This window comes from Rhopalosiphum padi, chromosome 3 (genome assembly GCF_020882245.1).
Source record: "Rhopalosiphum padi isolate XX-2018 chromosome 3, ASM2088224v1, whole genome shotgun sequence".
Taxonomy (NCBI): domain Eukaryota; kingdom Metazoa; phylum Arthropoda; class Insecta; order Hemiptera; family Aphididae; genus Rhopalosiphum; species Rhopalosiphum padi.
This window is the reverse complement of record NC_083599.1, coordinates 69839975-69848724: the sequence shown is the minus strand read 5'-3', so window position 1 is coordinate 69848724 and position 8750 is coordinate 69839975.

The window sequence follows — 8750 nt, the reverse complement described above, 5'->3', positions numbered from 1 at the left end:
CAAAACCCCATAATAAATTATTAAAAACCAGAAATTTCCTTAAAATTTATAAAAAATACCATTAATTCATCAAAAAACCCCATAAAAAACCAATTTAAATCCATCAAATAAATTAAATTTAACATTTTTCCTTAACAAACCCCCATAATAAATTATTAAAAACCATAAATTTCCTTAAAATTTATTAAAAATACCATTAATTCATAAAAAAACCCCATAATAACCGATTTAAATCCATCAAATAATTTAAATTTAACATTTTTCCATACTAACCCCCATTATAAATTATTAAAAACTAGAAGTTTCCTTAAAATTTAATAAAAATCCTTAAAAATAACAATAATTCCTTAACAATCCCCCATAATAACCGATTTAAATCCAACTAATAAATTAAATTTAACATTTTTCCATAGTAACCGCCATTATAAATTATTAAAAACTAGAAGTTTCCTTAAAATTTATAAAAAAATACCATTAATTCATCAAAAAACCCCATAAAAACCAATATAAATCCATCAAATAAATTAAATTTAACATTTTTCCTTAACAAAACCCCATAATAAATTATTAAAAACCAGAAATTTCCTTAAAATTTATTAAAAAAACCATTATTTCTTCAAAAAACCCCATAAAAACCAATTTAAATCCATCAAATAAATTAAATTTAACATTTTTCCATATTAACCCCCATTATAAATTATTAAAAACAAGAAGTTTCCTTAAAATTTATAAAAAAAAACCATTAATTCATCAAAAAACCCCATAAAAACCAATTTAAATCCATCAAATAAATTAAATTTAACATTTTTCCTTAACAAAACCCAATACTAAATTATTAAAAACAAGAAATTTCCTTAAAATTTATAAAAAATACCATTAATTCATCAAAAAACCCCATAAAAACCAATTTAAATCCATCAAATAAATTAAATTTAACATTTTTCCTTAACAAACCCCCATAATAAATTATTAAAAACCATAAATTTCCTTAAAATTTATTAAAAATACCATTAATTCATAAAAAAAACCCCATAATAACCGATTTAAATCCATCAAATAATTTAAATTTAACATTTTTCCATACTAACCCCCATTATAAATTATTAAAAACTAGAAGTTTCCTTAAAATTTAATAAAAATCCTTAAAAATAACAATAATTCCTTATCAATCCCCCATAATAACCGATTTAAATCCAACTAATAAATTAAATTTAACATTTTTCCATAGTAACCGCCATTATAAATTATTAAAAACTAGAAGTTTCCTTAAAATTTATAAAAAAAAACCATTAATTCATCAAAAAAACCCCATAAAAAACCAATTTAAATCCATCAAATAAATTAAATTTAACATTTTTCCTTAACAAACCCCCCATAATAAATTATTAAAAACCATAAATTTCCTTAAAATTTATTAAAAATACCATTAATTCATCAAAAAACCCTATAATAACCGATTTATATCCATCAAATAATTTAAATTTAACATTTTTCCATAGTAACCCCCATTATAAATTATTAAAAACTAGAAGTTTCCTTAAAATTTATAAAAAAAACCATTAATTCATCAAAAAACCCCATAAAAAACCAATTTAAATCCATCAAATAAATTAAATTTAACATTTTTCCTTAACAAAACCCCATAATAAATTATTAAAAACCAGAAATTTCCTTAAAATTTATAAAAAATACCATTAATTCATCAAAAAACCCCATAAAAACCAATTTAAATCCATCAAATAAATTAAATTTAACATTTTTCCTTAACAAACCCCCATAATAAATTATTAAAAACCATAAATTTCCTTAAAATTTATTAAAAATACCATTAATTCATAAAAAAACCCCATAATAACCGATTTAAATCCATCAAATAATTTAAATTTAACATTTTTCCATACTAACCCCCATTATAAATTATTAAAAACTAGAAGTTTCCTTAAAATTTAATAAAAATCCTTAAAAATAACAATAATTCCTTAACAATCCCCCATAATAACCGATTTAAATCCAACTAATAAATTAAATTTAACATTTTTCCATAGTAACCGCCATTATAAATTATTAAAAACTAGAAGTTTCCTTAAAATTTATAAAAAAAACCATTAAATCATCAAAAAACCCCAAAAAAACCAATTTAAATCCATCAAATAAATTAAATTTAACATTTTTCCTTAACAAAACCCCATAATAAATTATTAAAAACCAGAAATTTCCTTAAAATTTATAAAAAATACCATTAATTCATCAAAAAACCCCATAAAAACCAATTTAAATCCATCAAATAAATTAAATTTAACATTTTTCCATAGTAACCGCCATTATAAATTATTAAAAACTAGAAGTTTCCTTAAAATTTATAAAAAAAAACCATTAATTCATCAAAAAACCCCATAAAAACCAATTTAAATCCATCAAATAAATTAAATTTAACATTTTTCCTTAACAAACCCCCATAATAAATTATTAAAAACCATAAATTTCCTTAAAATTTATTAAAAATACCATTAATTCTTCAAAAAAACCCCATAAAAACCAATTTAAATCCATCAAATAAATTAAATTTAACATTTTTCCATAGTAACCCCCATTATAAATTATTAAAAACTAGAAGTTTCCTTAAAATTTATAAAAAAAACCATTAATTCATCAAAAAAACCCCATAAAAACCAATTTAAATCCATCAAATAAATTAAATTTAACATTTTTCCTTAACAAAACCCAATACTAAATTATTAAAAACCAGAAATTTCCTTAAAATTTATAAAAAATACCATTAATTCATCAAAAAACCCCATAAAAACCAATTTAAATCCATCAAATAAATTAAATTTAACATTTTTCCTTAACAAACCCCCATAATAAATTATTAAAAACCATAAATTTCCTTAAAATTTATTAAAAATACCATTAATTCATAAAAAAAAACCCCATAATAACCGATTTAAATCCATCAAATAATTTAAATTTAACATTTTTTCCATACTAACCCCCATTATAAATTATTAAAAACTAGAAGTTTCCTTAAAATTTAATAAAAATCCTTAAAAATAACAATAATTCCTTAACAATCCCCCATAATAACCGATTTAAATCCAACTAATAAATTAAATTTAACATTTTTCCATAGTAACCGCCATTATAAATTATTAAAAACTAGAAGTTTCCTTAAAATTTATAAAAAAAACCATTAAATCATCAAAAAACCCCAAAAAAACCAATTTAAATCCATCAAATAAATTAAATTTAACATTTTTCCTTAACAAAACCCCATAATAAATTATTAAAAACCAGAAATTTCCTTAAAATTTATAAAAAATACCATTAATTCATCAAAAAACCCCATAAAAACCAATTTAAATCCATCAAATAAATTAAATTTAACATTTTTCCATAGTAATCGCCATTATAAATTATTAAAAACTAGAAGTTTCCTTAAAATTTATAAAAAAAACCATTAATTCATCAAAAAACCCCATAAAAACCAATTTAAATCCATCAAATAAATTAAATTTAACATTTTTCCTTAACAAACCCCCATAATAAATTATTAAAAACCATAAATTTCCTTAAAATTTATTAAAAATACCATTAATTCTTCAAAAAACCCCATAAAAACCAATTTAAATCCATCAAATAAATTAAATTTAACATTTTTCCATAGTAACCCCCATTATAAATTATTAAAAACTAGAAGTTTCCTTAAAATTTAATAAAAATCCTTAAAAATAACAATAATTCCTTAACAATCCCCCATAATAACCGATTTAAATCCAACTAATAAATTAAATTTAACATTTTTCCATAGTAACCGCCATTATAAATTATTAAAAACTAGAAGTTTCCTTAAAATTTATAAAAAATACCATTAATTCATCAAAAAACCCCATAAAAACCAATATAAATCCATCAAATAAATTAAATTTAACATTTTTCCTTAACAAAACCCCATAATAAATTATTAAAAACCAGAAATTTCCTTAAAATTTATTAAAAAAACCATTATTTCTTCAAAAAACCCCATAAAAAACCAATTTAAATCCATCAAATAAATTAAATTTAACATTTTTCCATATTAACCCTCATTATAAATTATTAAAAACAAGAAGTTTCCTTAAAATTTATAAAAAAAACCATTAATTCATCAAAAAACCCCATAAAAACCAATTTAAATCCATCAAATAAATTAAATTTAACATTTTTCCTTAACAAAACCCAATACTAAATTATTAAAAACAAGAAATTTCCTTAAAATTTATAAAAAATACCATTAATTCATCAAAAAACCCCATAAAAACCAATTTAAATCCATCAAATAAATTAAATTTAACATTTTTCCTTAACAAACCCCCATAATAAATTATTAAAAACCATAAATTTCCTTAAAATTTATTAAAAATACCATTAATTCATAAAAAAAACCCCATAATAACCGATTTAAATCCATCAAATAATTTAAATTTAACATTTTTCCATACTAACCCCCATTATAAATTATTAAAAACTAGAAGTTTCCTTAAAATTTAATAAAAATCCTTAAAAATAACAATAATTCCCTTATCAATCCCCCATAATAACCGATTTAAATCCAACTAATAAATTAAATTTAACATTTTTCCATAGTAACCGCCATTATAAATTATTAAAAACTAGAAGTTTCCTTAAAATTTATAAAAAAAACCATTAATTCATCAAAAAACCCCATAAAAACCAATTTAAATCCATCAAATAAATTAAATTTAACATTTTTCCTTAACAAACCCCCATAATAAATTATTAAAAACCATAAATTTCCTTAAAATTTATTAAAAATACCATTAATTCATCAAAAAACCCTATAATAACCGATTTATATCCATCAAATAATTTAAATTTAACATTTTTTCCATAGTAACCCCCATTATAAATTATTTAAAAACTAGAAGTTTCCTTAAAATTTATAAAAAAAACCATTAATTCATCAAAAAACCCCATAAAAACCAATTTAAATCCATCAAATAAATTAAATTTAACATTTTTCCTTAACAAACCCCCATAATAAATTATTAAAAACCATAAATTTCCTTAAAATTTATTAAAAATACCATTAATTCATCAAAAAACCCTATAATAACCGATTTATATCCATCAAATAATTTAAATTTAACATTTTTTCCATAGTAACCCCCATTATAAATTATTAAAAACTAGAAGTTTCCTTAAAATTTATAAAAAAAAACCATTAATTCATCAAAAAACCCCATAAAAAACCAATTTAAATCCATCAAATAAATTAAATTTAACATTTTTCCTTAACAAAACCCCATAATAAATTATTAAAAACCAGAAATTTCCTTAAAATTTATAAAAAATACCATTAATTCATCAAAAAACCCCAAAAAAACCAATTTAAATCCATCAAATAAATTAAATTTAACATTTTTCCTTAACAAAACCCCATAATAAATTATTAAAAACCAGAAATTTCCTTAAAATTTATAAAAAATACCATTAATTCATCAAAAAACTCCATAAAAACCACTTTAAATCCATCAAATAAATTAAATTTAACATTTTTCCATATTAACCCCCATTATAAATTATTAAAAACAAGAAGTTTCCTTAAAATTTATAAAAAAAACCATTAATTCATCAAAAAACCCCATAAAAACCAATTTAAATCCATCAAATAAATTAAATTTAACATTTTTCCTTAACAAAACCCAATACTAAATTATTAAAAACAAGAAATTTCCTTAAAATTTATAAAAAATACCATTAATTCATCAAAAAACCCCATAAAAACCAATTTAAATCCATCAAATAAATTAAATTTAACATTTTTCCTTAACAAACCCCCATAATAAATTATTAAAAACCATAAATTTCCTTAAAATTTATTAAAAATACCATTAATTCATAAAAAAAACCCCATAATAACCGATTTAAATCCATCAAATAATTTAAATTTAACATTTTTCCATACTAACCCCCATTATAAATTATTAAAAACTAGAAGTTTCCTTAAAATTTAATAAAAATCCTTAAAAATAACAATAATTCCTTATCAATCCCCCATAATAACCGATTTAAATCCAACTAATAAATTAAATTTAACATTTTTCCATAGTAACCGCCATTATAAATTATTAAAAACTAGAAGTTTCCTTAAAATTTATAAAAAAAACCATTAATTCATCAAAAAACCCCATAAAAACCAATTTAAATCCATCAAATAAATTAAATTTAACATTTTTCCTTAACAAACCCCCATAATAAATTATTAAAAACCATAAATTTCCTTAAAATTTATTAAAAATACCATTAATTCATCAAAAAACCCTATAATAACCGATTTATATCCATCAAATAATTTAAATTTAACATTTTTCCATAGTAACCCCCATTATAAATTATTAAAAACTAGAAGTTTCCTTAAAATTTATAAAAAAAACCATTAATTCATCAAAAAACCCCATAAAAACCAATTTAAATCCATCAAATAAATTAAATTTAACATTTTTCCTTAACAAACCCCCATAATAAATTATTAAAAAACCATAAATTTCCTTAAAATTTATTAAAAATACCATTAATTCATCAAAAAACCCTATAATAACCGATTTATATCCATCAAATAATTTAAATTTAACATTTTTCCATAGTAACCCCCATTATAAATTATTAAAAACTAGAAGTTTCCTTAAAATTTATAAAAAAAACCATTAATTCATCAAAAAACCCCATAAAAACCAATTTAAATCCATCAAATAAATTAAATTTAACATTTTTCCTTAACAAAACCCCATAATAAATTATTAAAAACCAGAAATTTCCTTAAAATTTATAAAAAATACCATTAATTCATCAAAAAACCCCAAAAAAACCAATTTAAATCCATCAAATAAATTAAATTTAACATTTTTCCTTAACAAAACCCCATAATAAATTATTAAAAACCAGAAATTTCCTTAAAATTTATAAAAAATACCATTAATTCATCAAAAAACTCCATAAAAACCACTTTAAATCCATCAAATAAATTAAATTTAACATTTTTCCATAGTAACCCCCATTATAAATTATTAAAAACTAGAAGTTTCCTTAAAATTTATAAAAAAAAACCATTAATTCATCAAAAAACCCCATAAAAACCAATTTAAATCCATCAAATAAATTAAATTTAACATTTTTCCTTAACAAAACCCAATACTAAATTATTAAAAACCAGAAATTTCCTTAAAATTTATAAAAAATACCATTAATTCATCAAAAAACCCCATAAAAACCAATTTAAATCCATCAAATAAATTAAATTTAACATTTTTCCTTAACAAACCCCCATAATAAATTATTAAAAACCATAAATTTCCTTAAAATTTATTAAAAATACCATTAATTCATAAAAAAAAACCCATAATAACCGATTTAAATCCATCAAATAATTTAAATTTAACATTTTTCCATACTAACCCCCATTATAAATTATTAAAAACTAGAAGTTTCCTTAAAATTTAATAAAAATCCTTAAAAATAACAATAATTCCTTAACAATCCCCCATAATAACCGATTTAAATCCAACTAATAAATTAAATTTAACATTTTTCCATAGTAACCGCCATTATAAATTATTAAAAACTAGAAGTTTCCTTAAAATTTATAAAAAAAACCATTAATTCATCAAAAAACCCCATAAAAACCAATTTAAATCCATCAAATAAATTAAATTTAACATTTTTCCTTAACAAACCCCCATAATAAATTATTAAAAACCATAAATTTCCTTAAAATTTATTAAAAATACCATTAATTCATCAAAAAACCCTATAATAACCGATTTATATCCATCAAATAATTTAAATTTAACATTTTTCCATAGTAACCCCCATTATAAATTATTAAAAACTAGAAGTTTCCTTAAAATTTATAAAAAAAACCATTAATTCATCAAAAAACCCCATAAAAACCAATTTAAATCCATCAAATAAATTAAATTTAACATTTTTCCTTAACAAAACCCCATAATAAATTATTAAAAACCAGAAATTTCCTTAAAATTTATAAAAAAAACCATTAATTCATCAAAAAACCCCAAAAAAACCAATTTAAATCCATCAAATAAATTAAATTTAACATTTTTCCTTAACAAAACCCCATAATAAATTATTAAAAACCAGAAATTTCCTTAAAATTTATAAAAAATACCATTAATTCATCAAAAAACCCCATAAAAACCAATTTAAATCCATCAAATAAATTAAATTTAACATTTTTCCATAGTAACCCCCATTATAAATTATTAAAAACTAGAAGTTTCCTTAAAATTTATAAAAAAAACCATTAATTCATCAAAAAACCCCATAAAAACCAATTTAAATCCATCAAATAAATTAAATTTAACATTTTTCCTTAACAAAACCCCATAATAAATTATTAAAAACCAGAAATTTCCTTAAAATTTATTAAAAAAACCATTATTTCTTCAAAAAACCCCATAAAAACCAATTTAAATCCATCAAATAAATTAAATTTAACATTTTTCCATAGTAACCCCCATTATAAATTATTAAAAACTAGAAGTTTCCTTAAAATTTATAAAAAAAACCATTAATTCATCAAAAAACCCCATAAAAACCAATTTAAATCCATCAAATAAATTAAATTTAACATTTTTCCTTAACAAAACCCAATACTAAATTATTAAAAACCAGAAATTTCCTTAAAATTTATAAAAAATACCATTAATTCATCAAAAAACCCCATAAAAACC